Source organism: Felis catus, chromosome A3, assembly GCF_018350175.1.
Source record: "Felis catus isolate Fca126 chromosome A3, F.catus_Fca126_mat1.0, whole genome shotgun sequence".
NCBI classification, from domain to species: Eukaryota; Metazoa; Chordata; class Mammalia; order Carnivora; family Felidae; genus Felis; species Felis catus.
In genome coordinates, this window is record NC_058370.1 from 121,667,680 (window position 1) to 121,691,947 (window position 24,268).

The 24,268-nt window shown below is 53.4% G+C and overlaps 1 protein-coding gene across 3 annotated transcripts in view; it reads right to left on the reverse strand.

Annotated features, from left to right (window-relative positions):
- The window catches only part of KLHL29 (kelch like family member 29), a 311,231-nt gene that overhangs the window by 62,937 nt on the left and 224,026 nt on the right, over positions 1 to 24,268 (reverse strand). The gene's annotated exons all lie outside the window — the stretch shown is intronic.

The window sequence follows — 24,268 nt, forward strand, 5'->3', positions numbered from 1 at the left end:
CCTCTGCGACCACCCAGTCCACCTGAACTATCATAAAGGAAAGTGTTCTGTGCTGTGAGATGTGAAGTCCCCCAGGCCGTTGGATTGTTAATAAACTGCAACATTTATGGGCATGTGCTGAATACCAGCTGTGTCCTCAGTCTAGGCTCAGTGCCACCACGTGTCTGGCCTTCTGACATGTGAGAGGACGGCTTTCCAAAGCACCACCATCGGGCCCCATATCAGCCACTGGGCCCCCCAATATGCCAGTCCATGGAGGAGGCGTGGGGGGTGGGGTGGGGACTGAGGCTCATGGGAGGACAGCTCAGAGCAGGGAGCATCTTTCCTGGGACCCTCTTTGTTGTCAGAAGGAGACAGGCTCTCCGTTTCAGGATCTCATTCTCTAATTTAGATATTTAGATTAATGAGAAAATGAACCCCAGGCTGAAGACAAACATTAGCACTGCATTGGTCTCTGAGCTACTGCCTTGATGGAATATTATACAGTCATTAAAAATCATGTTTACTAAAATGCATAATGAGATGGCAAAATGCTTACACTATCATGTTAAATGAGAAAAGCAGGACATAAAGTGACACAAATATAAGCTCATATGTAAAGCAATATGTGCAGGAGAGAAAAAAACAAAATGTTAGCAGGGGTGTTATTCTTGGTGACAGGAACATGGGTAACTTCTACTCTCTTGTCTATACCTTTCTGTATTTGCCAAATTTTCTACCAGGGCCATGGCCATTGTAATAAGCCAGAAAAGAAGAAGGAGAAGGAGGAGGAGCAAGAGCAGGAGGAGGAGGGAGGGGGGAAGTTGGAGGAAAAAGGAGAAGAGGGAGGGGGAGGAGGGGGGGAAGAGGGCAAGAAGGAGGAGGAGAGGGGGAGGAGAAGGGGAGGAAGGGGAGAAGGGAGAGGGGGAGAGGGGGAGGGTGACAGGGAGGAGGGGTAGGAGGGGAAGGAGGACAAGAAGAAGGAGAAGAAGGAAGAGAAAGGAGGAGGAGGAGGAAGAGGAAGAGCAAAAGGGGGAGGAGATGGAGGAAAGGGGGAGGGGGAGTAGGGGGAGGGGAAGGGGGAGGGGGGAGGAGGAGGACGAGCAGAAGGAGCAGGAGGGGAGGAGTGGGAGAAGGAAGAAAAGGAGGAGGAGGGGAAAGAGGAGCAGGAGGGGAGGAGGAGAGGGAGGAGCAGGAGGGTGAGGTGGAGGAGGGGAAGGGGGTGCAGGAGGGGGAGGAGGGGAAGAAATCCAAAAGCAAGTTGGAAAGCCTGGGACTGGGATAACTGGGGTGTGTGTGGGGGTGTGAGTCTCAGCAGAGGTGGTTTCTGGAAATTTCTGTAGTTCCCAGGAGTGCAGCCAGAGCCCAACCAGGTTTGGGGTGAAGGATGTGGTGGGGTGGGGGGCAGAGATAGCTGTCCACCAGGGACAGTCACAGAAGCTCCAAGAGGCCACAAGGGGCATCTGTGGGCTTCTCTTTGGGGAAGGCCGTGGTCTTCGTGACTTCTAACAGAAGCTGACCCAGTGTCCCAGCGGTGGGGGGGGGGGGGGGAAGAGGGGGGGAGGGGCATCGCCCTCACTGGGCCTCTCTGAGCAGCTGGAACAGCCGGCACGGGCGGATGGAGGGGATGGCCATGGCTGACAGCACTTATTGGGTCTTTGATGCACAATGCCTATGACAAACAGCACCTGCTTGGGGCTGGGAGGAGCCGTATCCCATTAGGACCTGTAGGCTGCACTGAGCTAATTGCATTAGGCTGCACTTTATCTCTGGCCTGCATTTCAGAAGCTTTGCTTCTGTGAACAGAGCAGGAAACAAAGGGAAAGAGTGAATCTCCTGAGGAAAGAACAATTCAATGGACAAGATTCCTTCTCAGAGGCCCCTGCCCCATTTTTGTCTGTGGGACAGATGGGAGCTTGGTTGGGGTTGGCTGTGATGGTGGGGGTGGGGGTGGAGGGGGGGAAGGGTGTTGTGGCGGAGGCTGGGGATTTAGCCACACTCACCCATCAGGAACTCATGGAACAGAAGTGTGGCTTCTCTAAACAGCTTTCCAGTGTGCCCTGTCTGCAAGCCTCCTCTGCATTCCCAGGTTCCCCTGGGTGCTAGGGGGCTCAGAGGTGCAGAGGTGGCTTCCCGTAACCGGCGGCATCCGAAAGGGAAGGAGCCTGTGCCTTGTCCTATTCAGGGCCCTGGGTGGGGGTGAAGTTTGAGTGGTGACACTCCAGCCTCCTGGGGCACCCTCCTTCACTGACAGTGCAGAGACCCGACCTGCCAGTAGGGGGCGCTGCAGCCCCTCTCTGCTGCACCCTGGCAGGTGGGCAAGAGATGTGCTTCCTGGAGGCTTCACAGGCCAGAGGTAGGTGTGGTTTTCAGGGTCCTCCCACCCTTGCCATTTCTTCCCTGCTGAATCAGAATCCGTGCCCCCAACCTGGTGCTTTGACAGGGTAGGGAAGGGCTCTGGAAACTTGGAGGCTCTGGTCCGGGGCCCTTACATCAGACATTGCCACCAGGAGACGGGGTGGGGGTCTCCTCCTCCAGAGTGGGTAACCAGATTCTGAACTCTAAAACTTCAGGAGTTCCTGTTTCTGCCCTAAAATTGGGGGTGGGGTCCTGGACTTGAAAAACCGCACACTTTTTCAAGGGCTTAGTCCCTTGGCTCTAAGACACTCCTGCCAGGTTGTTCACTTGCGCATTTGCTGGTTAGTTAGTGTGTTCAGTAAACAAGCACTGGGCTGCTGCTCGGTGCTTGCCCAAGGCCCTGGGGACCAGATGACTGACACTCAGCCCCTGCTTCCTGCCAGGCCCAGGCCCAGGCCCCAGGGGACATGATGACTGAGGCTCAGCCCTGCCCTCAGGAGGCTGCTGCCTGGGGAGCGCAGCCCTCAGCTGTGCAAACTGCCTCCGTTAGCCTCCAGAAGGAAGCCGGGTGCAGGGGGGCGCCCCGAGTGGCAGGGTGGGGGCAGATAACTGGGTGAGGCCCCAACAGGCCTGCTGTGTCTGTCATGAATAGTACAAGCAAACTCTTATGTACAAGCAAGCCATTCTGCTGTGAGAAGGAAAACAGGGTCTCTCTTTTTTCTTCAAGAAAGATAAATAAGGCCACTCATTCTAATCGGCCCAAGCAACTTCTGAAGCTATGAGCAAGTCACAGCTCAGAAATTTCTATTTATTTCTTTAAAACAACGAAATGAACATTCCTTTCTCTACTCCCTCCAGAAAAAAACTGGACACGCTTGTGCACTTTGCCAGGCGCCTGGGCGCCCAGGTCAGGGAGGAATGTTGTAGCCGGGGATGTGAGTCAGCTTGGCCAGGCCAGAGCCCTTCCTCCCGCAAGGGGCTCCAGGCCCAAAGTAAACACATAGTCCCCAAATTCTAGAGGCTTCTGGGGCATCGCGTGCGGGTCCATGGCTCCAGCTCTGAAGTCAGCTCCTGTTAAGACTTTCTCCCTTGGTCCAGAGTCCCCAAAGTTCTGTGACTCCACTAAAGGCTTTCCAGGTCTCTCCCACCCTGAACAGGTTGCCCAAGTTCCCCTTCTTGCCAGGGGGTTGCCAGCACAAGAATGCCACAGAACTCCCCCTGCCCCCAGGAGAACAGCCCAGGCCAGGGGAGGAAGGCAGGGCTGAGGGAGCCCCCTCCCACTGCATAATCTGGGTTATCAGCGAAGCCACCCAGACATCTGGCCTTTTGCCAGTGTTCCTGGCCATGCTTCTGCTCCCTGATATGATGACACTGGGCAGAGAGAGGCAGATGAGGAGAGCCCTCCTTCTGCCTGGTGCTGCGGAGTGGCCCTGTCTGCCCATCACCGGGCTGGGCAGGCTTCTCTCTGCTTCCCTCTAATGAGATGCTAATAGGATGCATCATTAACGCAGCAGCTTTTAAACCCCGAGCTCTTGTAAATTTTCAAAGGTCACATTTTTACGGCAGCTGACAGCATCCTGCTTCTTTCAGCGACTGAAGAACACTAAAGACCCCGATGCTTTATGGAGGAAGCTCTCTGTGAGGCGGCAGCGCGGGCTGAGGCACCTGCTGGTCCGGGGGCTGGGAACCTCCACCCTGCGACAAGACTCACAGGGCCTCTGGGTGGTGCTCTGCCGGCTTGGAGGAGAACCAGTTACACATCGCCACAGAGCCACCCCCGGGGGCCCTGCTCTGTTTAGGGGAAGGAGTGCACAGTGCAAAGATGCTTGCTAGAGGGGGTTGGGGGGCACCATGGGCTCACCAGGCGGTTCACCCACGAGGCTGCGACCGCCCAGAGGGGCTACTTTCTGCTCATTTGTCCACCCAGAGGAAGTACCTTTTTCTACTTTGCACAAAGGTGCCATGTAAGTGAGCAGCATCCCAGGTGGTCAGGAAGGTTTGAAAGATGATGGGATGGAGCTCGCCCGGGCCCTCACATGCCCGCTTGTTCTTGGACCCACGTGTTGTGCACACGACAGTCGCAGTCTCTGCACACTGCCTTGCGGGGTGAGGTGCACTGACCCTGTACCGGCGAGCCAGCTCCGCGAGAACACGCACCCGGCACAGCGCTCGGCCTGTCGTGGGGCGCAGGGAGTGAATGAAGAGGCCGTGTCTCTGAGCTACGGTGTTGGCCAATAATAGGAGCATCCGGTACTGTTGCAAAGGCTACATGAGTGCACGGAGTGTGCTCCGGAAGAGCGAGCCACATCACGGAACAGAGATGTGAAAGGGCTCCGTGCACTTGGAAAACTTGGAATCAATGAGTTCCCCTTACTGGGGAGATGAGGTTCCAGACCGTGGGGCCTTGTGTGTTGGGCCCCCCAATGCCATTGGCTTGAATGCTGCCACGGGCTGCTCGGAGGCCTAGTGCCTGCCTCCCCTGGCTCCCTTCCACGTGCCTGAGTGGGGTGCAAGTACTGAGGTTGGTGCCTCCCTCTGTGGGGCTGGGGGATTGCCTGGAGAAGCTAGGGCTCAGTCCCTTCCTCTCTGCGCCCAAAGAGGTCAGAGGAGGGTGAATCAATGGACTCTGGAAGTCAGGGGGTGCTTCCCGGAGGAAGGGAGCTGGCACTGCGCCACAAAAGCCAGGCAGATTCACTAAGGGAGATAGATTCGGGCCAAAGTCGCTACCAAGGACCTTACAGCAACTAGCATGTTTCCAGCCTGGATACATTTGACAGAGCCAGGCTCCAGAGTCCACTTCGGGGTTCAAGTGGCCTCCTCTGGGGGGACTGACAATGCCACCACCCATGTCCATCTCCTGCAGACTGGAACCTGCGAGCCTTGACATTCTTGTCACTTGTGTGGTGCTGATGGGGCTGGCAGGGACGGCCTTCTGCTGAGCGTCACTGAGCACAGCTGGCCCCATCCCTCACAGCAGCGAGCCTCCTCCCCTCAAGGGAGCCCGGAGTCCCCCAGCCCTCATCTCACCAGTATCCACTGGTGCTCCTGGCCTAGAGTGATAGCCAAGCTTAGCTCCTGCCCTCGAGACATCTACACCAGCAGGATGGGGTAGGTCTGCACCAGGGACCCATGAGGACGACATAGGCTGGGAGAGTGGCCGCAAGGAACACACCCAAGATGCTACGACACTATGCCAGCTGGGGGCCAAGCCTTTTAAGGGATTCTCAGCCTCTTCCTGGGTCTCTCGGATCCCCTGGTCAGAGGAATACCACCACGTGACTCTTAGTCAACACCACGGAAGCAGCAGATGGTCCGGCCAAGACCTCTCAGAGTTTCTGTGCACAAATTTGTGAGATACTATGAACCATCGTTTAAAGCCACTGCAGGGCGGTGGGGGTGGGGGTGTGTGGAAACATACACGGTCTACTGTGTATATTGCAAAACAGCAAAAGACCAAAAAGTCATCTGTGTGTTGCTGTTGACGTACATACGCATATGTATCCTCTGTGTTCCAGAGAGGATGCTCCCAGCAAGACTACAGTGGGGACTGTAATTCCATACATGCTGAAGCTAAAGCTGGGGTAGCCTCTCCCCAGGCACACCCCGGGCTGGGTGGTGGGGGGAGGGGGCCTTGGGTGAAACCGACAAGCCACAGGGAGGACAACAGGGTGGGCAACCTGGGGCTGACTGTGCTCTGAGCTTGACCTACAGCCTTGTTTTGCCTCATGACTCCCCATAATTTCCTGATTTGGAAAAGACAAGCTCTGGTGTGGCTCCCTGAGAACCACTGGACTGGATTTTTGGGGCCCCCTTCTGCCGAAGCACTGCGGACCTGGCCTGAGCCCCTCAGCGGGACTCTGGCGTCTTCTCTGGCTGCCCTGCACCTCTGCCACACCCCCCATCTTGAGGTGGGAGCTGGAAGACTTGCTCTGCCAGCTTCCCTTGCAGCTCCATTTCCAGGTGTGTGCCCTGCTGCTCAGACACTCTGGGGTGAGGTTCCCCGTCCGGAAGCTGGGCGACGTGAGGAAGCCAGCACGGCTCCATGCTCCGCAGAGGCTGGTGGCAGAGACCCACGGATTTGGGAGCACACAGATGATGGAGGCTCTGGTGTCCCAGGCACAGCATCAGCCGTGGAAGCTGTCATCTCCTTTCCCTTCTTACTCTGGAGGATGCTCGGGGCAGGAGTCGGTTCCCACACAGCTCCCAGCAGAAGTGAAGATGCACCTCTGATCACCAGGCCCTGGGCCGTCATGGGGAATCACAGTGGCTCTAGGACTGCACACGGCAGGGCAGGCCACTCGCTGCAAGGACTGGGTGTCTCACTTCCTTTTCAGGCATCAGTCCCTCCGCAGGGCACTGAGGCTCTGCATGGTGTTGCATCCACCTGTGGGGACTGACTCCCTGGGGCTCTTGCATCACAAAGGTGAGGCCCTATGAAGGCAAGTTTTGCTTGAAGAATGGTGTTCCGATGTTGGAAATCCAGTTTTGGGAAGAAGACATTTTGGCGTCTGGGGTTTTTAGACTATAGCTTCTGCGTTTCTAGCTAGACTGTTGGCATTCTAGGACCAGCAGGTTGTCAGCAAGAGGACTGGTTCCAAGATCACACAGGTAGAGCGTTGACCACGTCTAACATAGGGGTTCTCCAACGTGAGCGCGTGTGTGGGTTAGGAATGCGGGTTTCTGGACCCACCCCAGAGCTTTTGATTCGGTAGGTCTGGGACAGGGGGCCCCTAAAGGTGGTGGTTTGACAAGTGTATCAGGTGATGTAGGAGTTCTACCGACCCCACTCTGGCAAGCGATGACAGTCTTGATATTCAAGTTTGCAGGCCTCTGGGCCCGAACGTGGGGAAACTTAGGGGCTGGAAACTGCCAGGCGGGTCCTGAATGGGACAGATTTTGAGGTCCTGCTCATGTGCCTCATGGGAACCGGCTACTTGGTGACACTGTCTTCATGGACCCCTGGTCCCAGCCTAGGTTTCAAGGGGTCAGAAGGACATTTTGTCAGATGCTAAAGCTATAAATCTGTGGCCTCTGGGAAGAGCAAATGACATTTATGGGTCTCTCAGTTCTTCATTTCATGATTGCTACTGAACTACATACGAGAATAATCACAGTCAAATCCCCACTTGGGGCTAGGGGACGCTCTCCGGAGCCCCTCCTGCTCTCATGAATGAGGCTGCCCTCTCTGGCCCCCTGGACCCCGGCCGGCGCCCTCGGCCTCCCCTTCAGAGCACCACCATAATGTGCTCCGGAGACCGCTGAAATTTCTAATAATACTAACCAATGATGTGTTAAATTGAGACACTTCTGGCTCGAATGCCGGAAACTGCATGATGGTTTAAAGGACCAGTGCTTACCTTTCTCTATCAATTTGCTGCTAAATTACTGCTTTCGGAGCAACTTACAGAAAAGTAATTCTTTATTTAAATTTTAATTTCAATCTTGTCATTTTAAATATATATTCAGATTCCAATCATATTACAGAATATGATGATGTCTCTGGGCGGGGAGGGGGCAAGTGTTCCTGCCAGGATCCTGGGTGGTGGGGAGAGGGTGTGATGGGGGAGGGGTAAGACACCATGGTAAGGAGTGACCCCAGGGGACAGCTTGGTGAGGGCAGCCATGTGCTGGGTTGCTGGGGATAGGACTGGAGGCCAGTGGCCAGCCTCTAACGTGGCCTCGTGATTCCAGGCTTTGTGCCCAGCCCCGAGGGTCACCTGCAACCACTGACCACTTCCTGTGCCTTCTCTCTCACGGGTCACCACAGGGACCCAACCAGCTCAGCCATAAACACATGCCAGGCACAGATGAGCTAGAGCTGCCTGGACTGCCTCTATCCTCACGGCTCACGTTTATCGAGCGCCTCCTACATGCCAGGCACAGGCACGGTAAGATTTCCTTCCACAAGGTGTTTTCACCTTTATTTTACAGAAGAGAGTGATAGGACCCGGAGAAGTTCTGCAATAGCTAGAGTAGGCCGACTCGGTACGGTGACTCATGTCTATTCTATCCTTAGAGCCTCCGAAGTGATCTGGGATGGGTGGAATGTTCCAGACCACCCGGCTCCAGCCCCCTCCTGCTGTGGCTGACAGCCCCACAAACTGGTTTAGCCATATCAAGGCTTCATCCGCAGTACCCTTTTGGGGTAACACTTAGACCCTTCCCCTGTGCTCTGAGTACCAGCCATGGCCTCCCCTTACCCCCCTGTGTCCAGCCCAGCTGAGCCTCCTGCTCTGACCCTGACAGCATGCTGGGCTTCCCTCATGTCTCCTGCTGCCTCAGACTCCCTAGACCCTAAGCTACCACCGACGTGTTCCCCCAACCCCTGCCAGTGTTGTCTTGACACTGTCCACTGGGGCCAGTTCTTCAGTGTCAGAGCAGGGGTGGTACAGACACCTCTCCTCTCCAAAGTGTGCTGCAGGGTCCACCGTCACGTCCCTTCTGTCCCCAGCTCTCTCTTCCCTCCCTCTGGTCATCAGGCCTTGGCTCTCCAACATGGGGACTGAAAACTCGATGTCTGACCACTTCACCTGCCATTCCAGCATCCATCCGTGTTCTTTCATGGTCCTCCCCTCCATGGGATTCCGGATGCCTTGGCTTTCCTGCTTACCTCTGTCGACCTCCACACTTCAGTGCGGCCGTCCCTTCTCCGCCTTCCTCCTTCTCGAAACTCCCTTCCCTTCCCTTTCTGTGACAATGCTTTTCCTGGTTTTCTACCTAAACCTCTTCTGTGCCGATCATTTCTTCTCTGGTCAGTTCTCTGACATGGACATGCCCCAGGGCTCAGGCCAGGCCCCCTCTCTCAGGTCTGTTTGGGCCTTAGCTTCAGTCACAATTATCTTTCAGATAGGAAGCATCTGCACAGTGGCCCTCGTTTCTGATAGAACCCAGCTTCCTATAGTATTCTGGGAGTACATTTGCTTTTTTCCTTTCCCCACATCAAAGTCTATACCTTGGAGACATTCCTGCTAAAAGTGCAGCTCAGACGGCTGCCCTCACGGACGTAAAGCAGCCGCGGCTGGCGCTCGTGTTGGGGCTGTGCTCTCTCACGTGCCCTGTCTAGGCCCCCAGCCCCTTCCTCCGGCCCCCCCCCCGCCCCCACCCCACGGATGGGCCTTGTGGACAAAAGACATGATAAATCTGGCAGAACCTTATAACTCAGAGCTTTCAACTTGCCTCTAACAACTTTCAACTGAAAACTTCTTAGTCCCATTTCCAAGTTACTTTTCATCCATTACAAAACCCACAAAATTTTCAAAGGGGCTTTGAAATAAGATCACCTAGAAAAAAAAAAAGCCCATCACAAATGAAAGTCTTTGAAAAGAAAGAGGCCCTTTCCTGTGCTTCAGTTCCCTGTGATATCAGTTTCCCTTTCATTCTGCTGAAAGGTGCAGGGCAGGCCGGGCCCTCAGCAGACGCCTGTGATGTGATGGAGCGAGTGGCCCAGACGGACAGACGGGGACGAGGAGGAGAACGAGGGGCACCTGCTCGCAGAGCTGGGATGGGCCTTTCATCGTCCCCCCGGCAGCCGTAACCCGCGTGGCCCGCTCAGAGGCCCAGCCGCCCCGCGTGTCCCCGCTCACCTTGGCATTGGTGGCGACGCAGCTCCCTCTGGAGCAAGGCGACCTGTCTTCATTCTTAACACCAAAGTGGGCGGGAAGGGAGGCATGGCAGGAGCAGCCTGGCTCTGGCCTTTGATGGGACATTTCCCAATGCCAGCCCTGCAGGCAGCGACACTCGGGGACCACCCCTCAACCTCCCAGCCTCAGAGCCTGTGACACACCCATCCTCCCCAGGGTCAACTCCAGACTCAGATGCACATCAGATGCTAGCCATTTTGGAGGCTTTGTCATTCTCAGACTTGAAATCCTCAGTGGATCTGCTGAGAAAAGTCCTCTGTGAAGGGCAGCTGAGCCAGCAGTCGATGTGGGGATACGTGCGGGTCCCTTACTGAACCGTGTGCTGATCCGGCCTGGCCCTCAGAGGCCTGGGCCTTGAGAATCCAGTACTAATTTTGAGCCAGGCTCCCCGGACTTCCAGAGACGGTTCCCGACTACCCCAGGGGATGCAGAGGGCTCTTTCGTGCACCTTGGCTGGGGACCGGACTGGCCTCTCTGCCCCTTGAGGCCCTGCCAGGCCCTCCGTAGAAGGCATTCTAGGATTAACCAAGCCCTCCTTGAGTGCAGGACTCCCCTCAGAGCCAGAAGAACCCCAAAATAAGTACTGGCTGGCTGTCTGCAACTCTTCCTCAGGGTCCTTTCTTCAGCAAACACCTAACACTCCTTTTAAAACTCCTGCAGTCTACCCTTCGAGTCTCGGGCCTCGGCGGAGCATTCCTTATTTTTTCCCACAGACAAAGGCCTGCCAGGGAGAGGGGACAGTTCTAAGTTCTAAAGCCCTGTGCCGTGTGACTCACACAGCCGACTCTGAGCACGAAGTTAACTGAGAGCTCGGCAAGGCGGTCCTGACACAGAGACGTCTTTAGCGACCTCATTAGAGCCTTAACAAGAGAGGGGATTGTGGCAGGGTCACCCCAAGGTCAGGCAGGACAATGCAACAAACAACGCAGCACAAATGTCCCTGTGAGGCAGCTCCTCAGGCGGGTGGCAGAGCCGAAGGAGCTAAGATAGCTTTACTGCCGGGACTTCAAGACTCACCGAAGCAAGTCCACCCGAGCGTGTGCCTCAGGACTGGAGCCTGGCTTCTGATGCGGTACGGGACTGACCAGCTCTGCGGTGGAATGTTCCAGAAGCACACAATGAGGGACTCAGTTAACATCTTCCCAGCTCCCTGGTCCTCTGTCTCTCTGCTTTCTGCCTCCACAGGCTCTCTGTCATGAGAACGATGTGCAGCCAGGCAGGGTCCTGAGGGAGAGGAGTGCCCTCTGGCCACAGTCCAGCTCGGATCCCTTAGTTCAGAATTGAGGTGGCTTGAGTGATTTTTTTTTTTTTTTTTTAAAGAAATGGCATCATTCAGCACCAGTCTGTCTCTTCAGAAAGTTTGCTGGGCAGACAGATTCTATCCAAATCACTGCAGGTCCAGGTGCAAGAGGGAAAGAGACACAGGGAAGTGGCCCTCTTGGGGAAGACAGGTTTCTGGTCCTCAGGAGTGGCACCGGAGGAGGAGCAGGGTGGTGGGTCAGAGAGCAGTGGGACAACCACAGTACTGTATGCTGGGGGGCTTAGACCTGGCTCACCATGGGGCCGGCTGAGAGATGGCATGCAGGGCCTGTGGCCACTTGCTCTGGATCCCTGGGTCAGGGAGAGCAGTCCAGACAAGCCCCCTCTGCTGATGCCCCTTCCTCAGCAGGGGCCCAGACTGCCTGGTCCCAGGCTTCCTTCCCTTCACTGTTGAGAGAGGCCTCCTCTCTGCCATGCTGTGCTGCCTGGCTACCACAGCTTCATCCATTGTATGCTGGGGCTCATTGGCAGAGAGAGAGAGAGAAAATTCTAGCCTCTCTTCTTATAAAGCCACTAATCCCTTTGTGGGGGCCCCACCCTCATGATCTCATCTAAATCTAGTTTTCTCTCAGAGTCCCCATCTCCAAATACCATCACGATGGAGGTTAGGTTTGTACCGCATACGAATTCTAGGGGGACACAATTCTGTTGATTGCACTTGCGTAGCCTGCACACAATGGGTGTTCAGAAAATGCTGTCCGAACCTAGTGAAGCTCTGTCTGCCTGCTGTTTTTGGGCCCCACCTCGTCCACCAGAACTGGGGGGTATTTAATAGAGGGACATGCAAGGGCCTGACCAGCATATGGCGGGTCTGCCCACCAGCCTGAGCTCTAATTTTCGGATGGTTTGCTTTTTTCTCTCACAACATAATCTCCATGATCTCTAGTCTTTCCTGAATGCTGTTGAAAGGCTTGTCGTATTTATCTCCGGAGAATCCGCCGTGCCCCTGTGCAATTTTCCATTGTCATGGTTCATTTTAATTTCCTCTAAGGCTGTTGGCCACTCTTGTGTTCAGAAATAGCTTGTTCCACTTAATAAAAGCGCTTAAATATGCAGACACGAGAAGTTTCCTTTGCTTGCTCCTAAATATCACAGTAAGTGGAGTGAGTTGCACGCCGAGCCTTATGCAGTTAGGCTGAGCACACGCCAGGTGGCTTCCCAGGAAGGAGAAGCTTGGAATGAAAGGTGCAAGGGTAGAAACAGGATCCAAGAATTTCTAGGGGAAACCCAGCCAGCCTGGACGCCACGCATTGCATCGTCTGGCTGACAGCACACAGGTCTCCTGAAGCGCCTCCCCTCTCCAGAATGATCAGGGCTCTGAGTTCAAGGCCTGCTCCAGACCTCTAACTTACCCTATGACCTTGCACAAATCAGTTCACCCCTCAGAGTCCCTGCTTCTTCACCTATAAAGCTGGCCTGATAATCCTGCTTCCAAGGACCAATTTTGGTGAGGAGTGGATGTCCTCTGTTTCCAGGGCCCTAGCACAGAAGCTGGGACAAATCAAAGGGCACACAGCTTTCAGCAAATGGCAGCTATTATTACTATTAGCTCACTGGAATTGCAGGTCAAGGTCTTAGAGCTGTGATGGGCTTGTAGACCCAGATAGCCAGGGGCAGAGTCACAGGGCATCTTCTTTGGCTTAAATAACAATAATTAGGAACCAAGAGCCTAGGGTGACTGGTGGATGGGAATAGGAAGGAAGAGGCATGAGTCACTAACTTAAACTTCTTGATAGAATGGCAGCTCGGGGAGGCCAGTTCTCACCCTCAGCAGGTGGTCCTCAGCAGGATGTGAAGCCTCCTGGCCCTACAGACAAACCCTAAGCTTAGCTCTGGGGTTGGGGTGAGGCAGGCAGGGCAACACAGCATCTGGGTCAGAAGCGCCCCAGAGAAGGATGTTCCAGAAAGCCACATGCCGCCCACCCTCAACACCAGTTTCTGCCCACAAGAGTCACCCCTGGGGGCTTTTCACGTCTGTAAATACCCACACCTAAGGCCGTCTCCTCCCACATCTTCACCCAGGGTCAGCTCTGGCATCATAACTTCTACTGCTCAGGCAGGGGGGTAGTTTAGAGATCCACGTGAGGTCACATACATAAGTTGAGAGCGGTGACCTGGACCTTGGTCACAGCCAGACTGTAGCTCTCCCCTTCCGCATCTATGTCCTTGTGAACACAAGACTCCAACCACCCACAGTGTGTGCATTCTACAACCCCGTTCCTGGACAACACACGGGTTTACACATGTGTGCACGTTCTTGAAGATGCACAAGCGTGCACACACACACTCGCCTACTGACACACCAGGCCCACACACACGCCTTCTGTACAGCCCCAGCCTGCTCGGGCTTCGGGGGGATGCCGGCCCCCATGGGGCAGGAGACGCTAGCAGACTCTCCCTTCTTGCCCCACAGAATCTTTTTTTTTCTTCCACAGCTCTGAAACACGGAGTCCCCCATGGCCACTTTGAGCTTCCCTCCCAGACACTTTTTCCTAAATCAGCTTCCAATCTGACTCATTTCAGTTTTAAAACAAGAAAACATCAACAAACACGATGGAGGGAAACAGATGGTAACAATTACAGGAGGGAGAAAACAGAGCCGTTCCCTTTACAAGGGGCAGGCAAACATATTGTCCCCAGGCAGTGCATCGACCCCCAGCCACGCTGTATGAACCTGGGTGCCGGGCTCCCAGGGCCTGTGCCCATCACAGGGGACATAAGGGGTCATAAGGCCTCTGAGCACCGCAGGGCAGGTCTGCTGAACCTGGCAACAGCTAGTTCTCCAGGGAGGGAAGGATGGATGTTCCAGCACATACCAGACTACCTCTACCTCTGACGTCCTGTCTAAGGCCCAAGATGTGGGTGGGACGCTTCCTCCCCTGCTGTGACTGACCCCGGCTGCCTCCTGACAACCACAGCAGCCTGCCTCACCTGCCAGAGCCCCTGAAGGAGGGCAGGATGGCGTCTCTCACTGTGGGTGGTGGCGAGAGCCAGGCTGCCTGGTCCAAATGCAAATCCCGCCACTTATAAGTGGCCAAGCTAATGGACCTCTCTGTGCCATCATTTCCTTTCTCCTAAGATGGAGATAGTTCTAGAACCTACACGATAGGAGTTATGAATTAATATGTGCAAGGGACTTAGAAGCAGGCCTAACACACATGAGTGCTACGTGCAGAAGCGGTCTTGTTCTTACCCATGCAGACAGCCAGCTTCTGGCCTGGCACTCAACATCCATAAAGGCCTGCCGAGTGGAGGGACAAGGAGGCAGGCCTGAAGCTGTGCCCTGCAAGATGGACGAGGCATTCCAGGCAGGGGACGCCATAGGCCGGAGTCAGGGCTGACCGGAGAAGCCCCGCTGTAGAGGCAGGGTGCCCGAGGCTCTGGGAGCAGCAGACGGCCAGGTCTGGGGTCCTGAGCAACACGTCCTGCCATTTGTCCATCCTGTGTGTGTTGAGTGGGACAAGGGTTCTGCCCTCTAGCAGCTCAGGCTGGTGGAGGCAGGGAAGGAAACAGGTGCAACCTGGGGACATCAAGTGCTTTGACAGAGGGGGGCACCCACCCCAGCCCCGTGGGCCCGGGAAAGCTGCCTGGAGGAGAGGCTGAGTCCTGAGTGGCAGGGGAAGGAGTGTGGGGGTGGAAGGATGGGTAATGTGGCATTCTGGGCACGGGGGACATGATGCCTTTGGGGATCAGAACAGCAGGGCATTGAGAGTGAGGGGTCTGAGTCATTACTGGAGTGACCCAGGCAAGGATTCCACATCTCTGAGCCTCAGCTTTCCCTCATGCGGGATGAGAATTACAGCCCCTCCTTCCCAGGCGTTGTGTGAGAAGTAGAAGTAAGAATGCGTGTCAAAAGTGCCTAGCTGACTCCTGGCACAAGAGGTGCTCACCACAGGGAACTGCTGTGGACCTGCCTTTTGGATGGGACTCTCTCCCACGGGTCCTGCTCTTAGACACATTTATGCACACAAGCTCTCACGCAGGATAAACGTTCCCCAGCGCTCCGTGATCACACATGTCCTCACACACTGCTCTGGACTGATTGTGCCCCCAGAACTCCTATGTTGGAATCCTAACCCCCATGTGATGGGAGGTGACTAGGTCTCAAAGGTGGAGCCCTCGTGAAAGGGATCTGTGTCCTTATGAGAAGACAGGAGAGAACTCTCGGTCCCTTTCTGCTCCCTGTGCGAGGGAACAAGGGTAAGTCAGCAGTCTGCAACCTGAAAGGGGCTCTCACGAGAGCCTGACCGTGCTGGCATCCTGATCTCAGCCTTCCAGCCCTCAGAACTGTGGGAGAGAAATTTCTGCTGTTCATAAGCCACCCAGGTCATGGTAGTTATGACAGCCTGAGCTAGATAAAACATGCACCCTCCCACATGTTCACACGCAAGGGTACAAGGAGACACCAGTTGGCATGCACTGTGTTCGCCATATCTCCCCCTTTGCTTCCATCTGGTCCCCTCTCCCACCCCCGGAATCCGCGGAGACTTTAGCCTCGTGGGATGTGCTGTGGCCACCCCTATTCCAGGGCCCTGGATAAGGTGGGCTGCATTTAACCACCAGAGAGAGACTTTGTTGTGCGGTGGCAGCAGGCTGTGGAAGCCCTGGATGAAGGGGAGGAGGGTATATTTCATTCCTTCTCGCCCCCTCCCGGGGGCCTGTTCCTCACAAATGCGCATCAGGCAGCTTATCTGGTAAGCGGCCCAAAGTGAGGAGGGGAGGCTCTCTGGCACACGCTATTTTGGCGGCTACTTCTATTTTAAAACCTACTGACATCCCCTCTTGTTCTCCTGGAGGGCTCAGCATCTTCGAATTCTCCGTCTGTCCATTCCGTGGCCTGGAGGAGCCTGTCCTATTTGCACCAGGGGCCAGCCTGCTCCTCTCTGCCCATTTGCTCCAGGCACCCGCTGCTGTTTCTTTCTTTCTTTAAAAAAATGTTTTTTTTAAAAAATGTTTATTTACTCTTGAAGGAGAGAGAGAGAGAGAGAGAGAGAGCACGTGAGTGGGGGAGGGTCAGAGAGAGAGGGAGACACAGAATCTGAAGCAGGCTCCAGGCTCTGAGCTGTCAGCACAGAGCCCAATGCGGGGCTCGAACTCACGATCTGTGAGATCATGACCTGAGTGAAGTTGGTTGCCCAACCGACTGAGCCCCCCAGGCACCCCCTGCTGCTGTTTCTTCTTCAGCTCTCTGGGTAGCCCAGACAAGACCCTTCTCTCCTCATTTGAAAAACGGGCTGTCCCTTAAATGTGTGTCTTGAGATGCCAGGCGGTGCGACCGTTTAAGACATCCTGCCTGCTCTCTGAGCGCTGGTCCCATAACGGGGACCTGGCTTCCCATGCAGGTTTGCCCATGTGGGTGTCTCATCGCATACGGCACACAATGGCCTCTGCTTACACACCCATCTCTGTGGGCTTGGCCTTCTCTCTAAGTGCTGGTGTTTCTCAGGGTGCTATAGCATTCTCACGCCTTCCTCCCCTATACCTGTATAGGATCCTGTTTGCCCTCCTGGACTTAATTATTGCCCAGTTGCCAAATCTTCATCACCTTTAAATTCCAGACCCCATGACCCCACATGTTCAAATGCTTAGCAGACATCTTGACTGGGCTGTTTCATCTACACCTCCAACGCAGCCTGTCCTCCCCAGATCTGCCCCCTTTGTTGTACGGTGGTCCCATCACCCGCTGTTACCCAGGCAGGAGCGGGGACTGGGCTTTAGCAGCCCCTCCTCGGTAGCTCTCCAGCAGCCTTGACCACCCTGCTCCTTAATCTGCCTTCCACCCAGCCTCCGGGTCACCCATGGGATGCACCCCAATCTGTTCTTTGTGTTGCCGCCCCGTTTTCCCCTAAAATGCAAGTATGACTGTGTCACTCTTCCCTCCCAAACCCTCCAGCCTCATAGTCTAAGGGTCACGTCCCAACTCCTTGATGTGGTTCTCAAAGCGTTGCTGGCCTCCTGGGCCCCATCTCTCGTCACTCCTAGCCTGGCCCTTCCTCCTCCCCAGGATTGCCTCACACGCGGTTTGCAGCTTCACGTCTCCAGGCATTGGCCCCAGTGTGTCCATGGGGCTCCCCTTCATCAAGGCTCACTCCGTCTTATCCTTGAAGACTCAGCTCAGGCATGCTCTCCTGAGAAGCCTTCCCTGAACAAGCCCCTTGTCCCCGCTGGGCCACATGTATCGCCCCTGGTCTCCTAACACACCCACGAGGATGGAGCCCCGTGTGTTTCTATTTGCTCACCCCTCCCTCACTGCACGGTGAAAGACTTTGTTTTGCCTCCAAGAAAGGGTCCAGGGCATAGTAGGTGCTCAGTAAAGGTTTGAGTTACGAATTAAGTCTTAATAGTAGGGAAGTTTCTCCATGATGCTCTGAGAGTGTGGGGCAAGGCAGGCTGAATTTTATGCAGTTGTTGGCTTTACCTAGGTCCCAGAAAGGACTCGATTTCTCTCTTCCTGGTACGATTCCAGGGCGAAGTGTGTTTTGAGTCCTTTCTAATCAAGCTGTCAATAGGGAGTCCTGACATCAGGCATTGATTTTTTGCCAAAGGGGAGGCAGCTTCCCCTGTGCGTTCTGCATCTCGGCAGTCAGCTCATATTTTTAGACCCTAATCTCTTCTGTCATCACAGACCATGCCCACCTCCATGCCACTGGGACCCAGGTTTCTAAAATCAGTGTCAGAGTTCCTGTCACTGAGATGTTAGAAGAGTGCACACCAAGGCCTGCACAAGTGGACCCATCCCCTTAACCCATTTCTTCCCCTTGCCCCCCCCCCCAGTCGCTTTGAGGCCTCAGACCCCTCTAGGAGGGGTGCTCTTGGAGCACCCACTGCCTTCAAAATATTTCGCCAGCCCCTGGCGAACCAGCCCAGAACCAGCCACTTATCACTGCTGGAGAAGCGAGCCCTGGTTCTTAGATCAGCCCAGAGATGCCCCCAAGTGTGACACATCAGTCTCAGGGTCCCCCCGCTGCAGAGACGATCACAGACCCATTACTTTAAAACATTTCATTCACGTTTTCCTTTCCCTTCTAGCAGGGAAGGAGCAGAGGAACGAACAGTCACTGAGTCTGGGGATCCAGGAACAGGGGCTCTGGCTGCAACCTGCCATCTGCAATTGAGAGGCCACCCCTCCTCAGCTGATAGCTGCAGCTGCCGGCTGAATGTCCGGTCCGGCTGCTCGGTCTCCTGGCAGCCAGGTTCAGGTGTGGTTCAGGGACAGGAAGCAGACAGGAGGTCAGAAGGCAGAGGGCCATGGACACAGCAGGTTTGGCCAAGCCACTGTATATATGTGGTTGTGCAGTGTCCTTCTCTGCTTGCATGAGCCATGTGCCCTGACAAAGGGACACCTCCACCTGGAGTGATGCCTGTGATGGTGAACTTTCCTTGTCTGGTTGGCTAGGCCATGGCGCCCAGGTATGTGGTCATACATCACTCTGGATGTTTCAGTGAGGGCATCTGGGGGCAGATTAACATATTTTAAAATATATTTTTAATGTTTTAAATTAAACTCCAGTTAGTTAACATACAGTGTAATATTAGTTTCAGGTGTATAGAGATTAACATTTATTTATTTATTTATTTAAAGTTTATTTATTTTTGAGAGAGAGAGAGAGGGAGAGAATGAGTGGGGGAGGGGCAGAGAGAGAGGTGGGTGGGGTGGGGTGGAAAGAATCCCAAACAGGCTTCCCACTGTAATCACACAGCCTGATGTAAGGCTCAATCTCACCAACTAGGAGATCATGACCTGAGCCAAAATCAAGAGTTGGATGCTTAGCTGACTGAGCCATCCAGGCACCCCTGAGATTAACATTTATATCAGTGGACTTTGAAAAAGTAGATTGCTCTTCCTAATGTGGGTGGGCCTAATCCAATCAGTTGAAGCCTAAATAGAACAAAAGATTGACCTCCCCTGATCAAGAAGAAATTTTACCAGCAGACAGACTTTGGACTTGAACTGTAACACTGACTTTTCCCGGGATCTCCAGCCTGATGGCCCAACCTTGCCAGCTTTCATAATCACCTGAGCCAGTTCTATAAAACAAATATTCTCTCTCTATGCATCCTATGGGTTCTGTCTCTTTGGAGAGCTCTGGCTAATACATCTCACTTATCAAAATTGCATCTTTATTGCATAAGGACTAGTGGGCACCTGTAAGGGTTAAGTTGTAGTGTAGGGCTAACCTGTAACCTTAAGAAATAACAGCTTTGTTTTAACACTGTAGATTAAGAGATAACAACCTTGTCCTGTCAATCAAGGGAACAAAAGTTTAAGGAAAATCAACTGGTTTAGTGTTTGATTGGATTGGGGCAAGGGCATGTCTGAACAGTTTCCACCCCAATCTGGGAACCATTTCTTTGTTCTGTCCCCAGGTGATGATGATAAGACGATGTGGTTGACTATAAAAACTCTGTACCCCAGCTGTTCGAGACCGCACTCTGGTCAAGAGTGTCGGTCCCGATCGGTTGGCCTTGCCTCTCATTGTAATAAACTTTGTTGTGACGGTCACTGGTGCCCGTAGCATTCTGTTTCAAGAGTCGTGTGGATACAACACACCCTGGAAGGCAGATCTGCCACTTGTCTGGGACATAGGTGCTGAATCTGCATTCAAAGTTTGGGCACGCCCTGACTTGAAGGGTCTCATGGGTGATGTTTTTACAGGGGAGGAATCACTACCACATCCCAGATTGTGACTCTCCAAGGCAGGCAGACTAGCAGGCCCCCAGGTTTAAAAAGAAAAAAAAAAGCTAACCTGGCCATGACACTCCTGTTTCAAGCTCCTCAGGGGCTCTAGGGCAAAGCTTGAGCCCTGCACGCAGCCCGTGACTCCCCTGGGGACCAGGCCCTGGTCTGGTTTCTAGCTTCATGCCATACCACACTCCTCACAGGCTCTTGAACCTTCCCTCTCCACCCCCACCCATTCTTTTCTTGTCTTTCTGCCTTTGTACCTCCAGTTCTCACTGGAGTGCTCTGCCACCACCTCTTTGCCTGCAGAGCTGGAACTATAACTTCAGCACAGGTGTTACTTCTCCAGGAAGCCTTCCCTGACCACTCCCTATGCTCAAGTCTGGGCTGTATCTTCCTCCTCTGGGCTGTGACAGGACTCAGGGCTGATCCTTTGGACTCCTCCCACTATTGCCTGCTTCTTCCTCCAGGCTTTGAGTTCCTTGAGGTCCTGGGCTGGGACATAGTTGGCATAATAAGTGTCTGTCGAACGAATGAGTGAGAGCACAAATGAAATGGTCACTTCATATGGTTTCTCTTGGGTTCTTCCTAGTTGAAATGCTCTGGTGGATCACTCAGACTCATTTTTGCATCATTTTCACGGACAGGGTAATGTTATTGCCCAGGCTCTAAAGTCATGTGTCAGCTTGTGGGTATTGATATATCCGGTAAAAAGTGCTGATGATCTAAATAAGAAAACGATCACAAAATTTTATTGAGCATTAACTCTATTAAGTACTGAGCTAAGCTTTTTATTATCTAATTTAATCTACTCCTCATAACTAGGTTCACTAGGTGAGCTTCAGAGAGGTTACTTAACTCACTCAAAGCTGCACAGCTAACAAAGTGGAATTGGGCTATGAAGCTGGATTTGATCAGAAAACCTGTGTAGTTAACCACTGAGCTTCAAAGCCTAGGATTATTTTCTTGGTAACAGTGCCTAGGTGGGCTGTAAAATCTGTACCAGCTGGAACCCTCACCCCATATGGACCCCATAAAGGAACACCCATAGAAAGCTGGACTTTGTGTGTGGATGCCAGGTGCTACCCAATCTCTCAGGCAGGAATCTCAGCTCCTCTCAGTTCAGGATCAGGTCTGTGCCCTGTGGCCCCTCCCTGTCCTTCCTGCCAGCCCCAGGGCCCCACTGCCTGGGCAAAAACAGAGGCTGTGCAGGCAAGAAGAAGTCGGGACCTCTCTGTGGCTGACGTCCACCTCGGAGAGGGCAGCTGTCCAAGGTGGCCAGTTTCCTGGTTTTTTCACCAAAGCATTTCTGAGGGTGTGGGAGGTACTCCTCCAGGGACCTGGGTCCCAATCACAGTGAGAGGGCATATACAGCACTCAGATGATGGCAGGTTTTGTTTTCAGGAGCTCAGCAGGATCCTGGGCCTAGAAACAGACCAAGCTGGGAGAGGGGATGTGGTGCTGGATCTGAGTCCTTTGCTCTTCCAAGGGCCATTCTGAGTGGGAGGAGCCAGGAGGTACCAGGTGAGAGAGGCGGGTGGGAGAGGCTGGCGCTAGGCCCATCTCCCTCTGCTCATGTCCATTCATGGCCTCTGATTTTCTCAGCAGAGAGGTATGACCAGAGAGCTTTCTAGAGCCACTGACCATATTTTGAACAGTTTGGGGATTCAGCAACCCTCTAGAAAACGTAGCTAATTTGGTCAGATTATGGATTCAGGAAAGATTGTAAAACTTCAGTCCCTGACTTATTAACGCCATCTGTATTTTCAGGGTTCTCTAGAGAAACGGAACCAATGGGAGATATATATATGAAGAGATTTATTACAAGGAATTGGTTCATGTGATTATGGAAGCTGAGAAGTCCCAAGATCTGCAGTTGGCAAGCCGGAAACCCAGGAGAACCAATGGTGTAAGATCTAGTCCGAAAGCTGGCAGGCTCAAGGCCCAAGAAGAGGCAATGTTTCAGTTCGAGTCTGAAGGCAGGAAAAAAACCAATGTTCCAGCTCAAGCTGTCAGGCAGGAGTAGTTCCTTCTTATCCATGAAAGGGTTAGCCTTTCTGTTCTATTTAGAACTTCAACTGATTATATAAGGCCCGCCGACATTAGGGAGAGCAATCTGCTTTATTCATTCTACTGATTCAAATGTTAATCTCAGCCAGAAACACCCTCACAGACACATCCGGAACACTATCTGGCCAAATATCTTGGCCTCCCTTGACCCAGCCCAGTTGATGCATAAAATTAACTATTGCACCATCTCCTACAACTTCCACAACTACATCACTGCTTGTTGTAATTTTTTTTTATTTATTTTTATTTTTTTTTATTTTCTTTATTTTTGGGACAGAGAGAGACAGAGCATGAACGGGGGAGGGGCAGAGAGAGAGGGAGACACAGAATCGGAAACAGGCTCCAGGCTCCGAGCCATCAGCCCAGAGCCTGACGCGGGGCTCGAACTCCCGGACCGTGAGATCGTGACCTGGCTGAAGTCGGACGCTTAACCGACTGCGCCACCCAGGCGCCCCTTTTTTTTTAAATTTTTTTTTTTTTTTTTATTTTTTGCTTGTTGTAATTTTTATATGAATCTGTGCTCTGGGTAGGAAGAGTCCAGGCAGGGAAACACACATACACACGCACACACACACGCACACACACACACACGCACACACGCACACACGCAAAACCAAAACAATAAGAATACTAAGCAGGGCTTGAGAATTCCTTCCATGCTTACAGAACTTTTCCACTGGCTCTGCCTTGCCAGTAAATACTGCCCACTCCCAGGAGAGGAAGGGTCTGCCTCTTCTCCCCTCCCCGCCACCAGCAAATAAAATAAATAAGCCGCTTCCCAGCCACATCTGCTCCCCGGTCTCAGCATATGCTCTGCCTAGCTTGCTTCTTAACTGTTCAGACTCTAACGGGCAGTGTCCTCTGTGCCTCTGCCCCCCTTGGGGCCTTCTCCTGGCCCGGCCTTCCCAAGCTGCTGCTTCATGCATTACCCACAACATCAAAAATGTTCCACTGGTGGTTTCAAGATTCCTAAAAAACAGATTCAAAACATCTTTAATACTCTCTGAAGAAGCAATATATCACAGAAAAAGCTGTAACCTTTAGTACAGCTGATATTATCCAGACTGGGGGCTGATTAGCGAGGTAACCGCAGCCACTTCGTATTCCGCGAGGCTGCTGGACGTGCGCCGTAGTCTGGCCACCCACTGTTGGCGCTCCCAAGAAAGGAGGCTGCTGATTTTCCAAGTGTTTGCCTAATCCCCTTTTCTATAACCTGAAAAAGAGTCACAGTCCTCAAAGGGGGTATTTTCCAAAAAAACAGCCTCCTCCTATTAACACAACATCTCTGAAAATAATACGGACAGTTCCTCCAGCATGGAATGAATTTTCCTTCCTTTTCTTCCCATCGCAGAGTCGAGAGCACAGAGCTCTGGCTGAGCCTTGCCAAGGCAGCCAGACAGAGGGAAAGCTCAGTGAGCTGTTATGTATGCGAGCTTCACAGGACCAAAAGCCAGCAAGGAACTCCCTTCTCCTAGAGGACGGGGGACAAGTGTGGGGTGGGCGGCGGGCCCACCCAGGCTTCCGTTCGGGTGACTTCCATGAGGGGCTGTGGCACTTGCTGCTGCCTTGCCTGAGGGGGATGCGGCCGGGAAATCAGATACTTGGATTTGCCAGGTTGTTTACTCTTGCTTCTTTCTGAAGGTTAATGTTATGGGCAATCAAAGCAAGCTGAGAGGAGGAGACGAGAGGCAGAAAAATGGAAACCTTCAAACCAGTAAAAGGTTTCGTTTACCTTTGGTAAATAAAAGTGTGTTCATATTTTCACAAAGATATTTCTATTTCACCAGCTTACAATTCAAACTGGGCTGGGCAAACACGCCGTGATATGTCACAGTGCTAATCCAGAGAGAAACGGAAAACAGAGACTAAACGTAGGGATCCCCCTGTGGCTCTCCCTTAGATCCAGAAGGCAGACCAGCATCTACATTAGCTGATGCCCAAGGAGGCTCTCCCGTCCTCTGCCTGCCTTGGTCTGGGTGGGGATCCATCATGAGCGACCCCGAGAACAGAGCCAGAGACCCTCAGACTTAGTGCAAACTACAGAACCAATCCCCCCCCCACCCCCCCACCCCCCACTCTGTGTTCTTGGACAGGTCGCCAGACTTCTCCCAACCTATTTCCTGTTTTCTGTGGGACAGTGTCAGTCTTACAGTTCATGGGGTGGCAAAAATGATGGATGGCAAACCCTCAGCCTGGGCCTCACGCAGACTGGGTCCCTCCA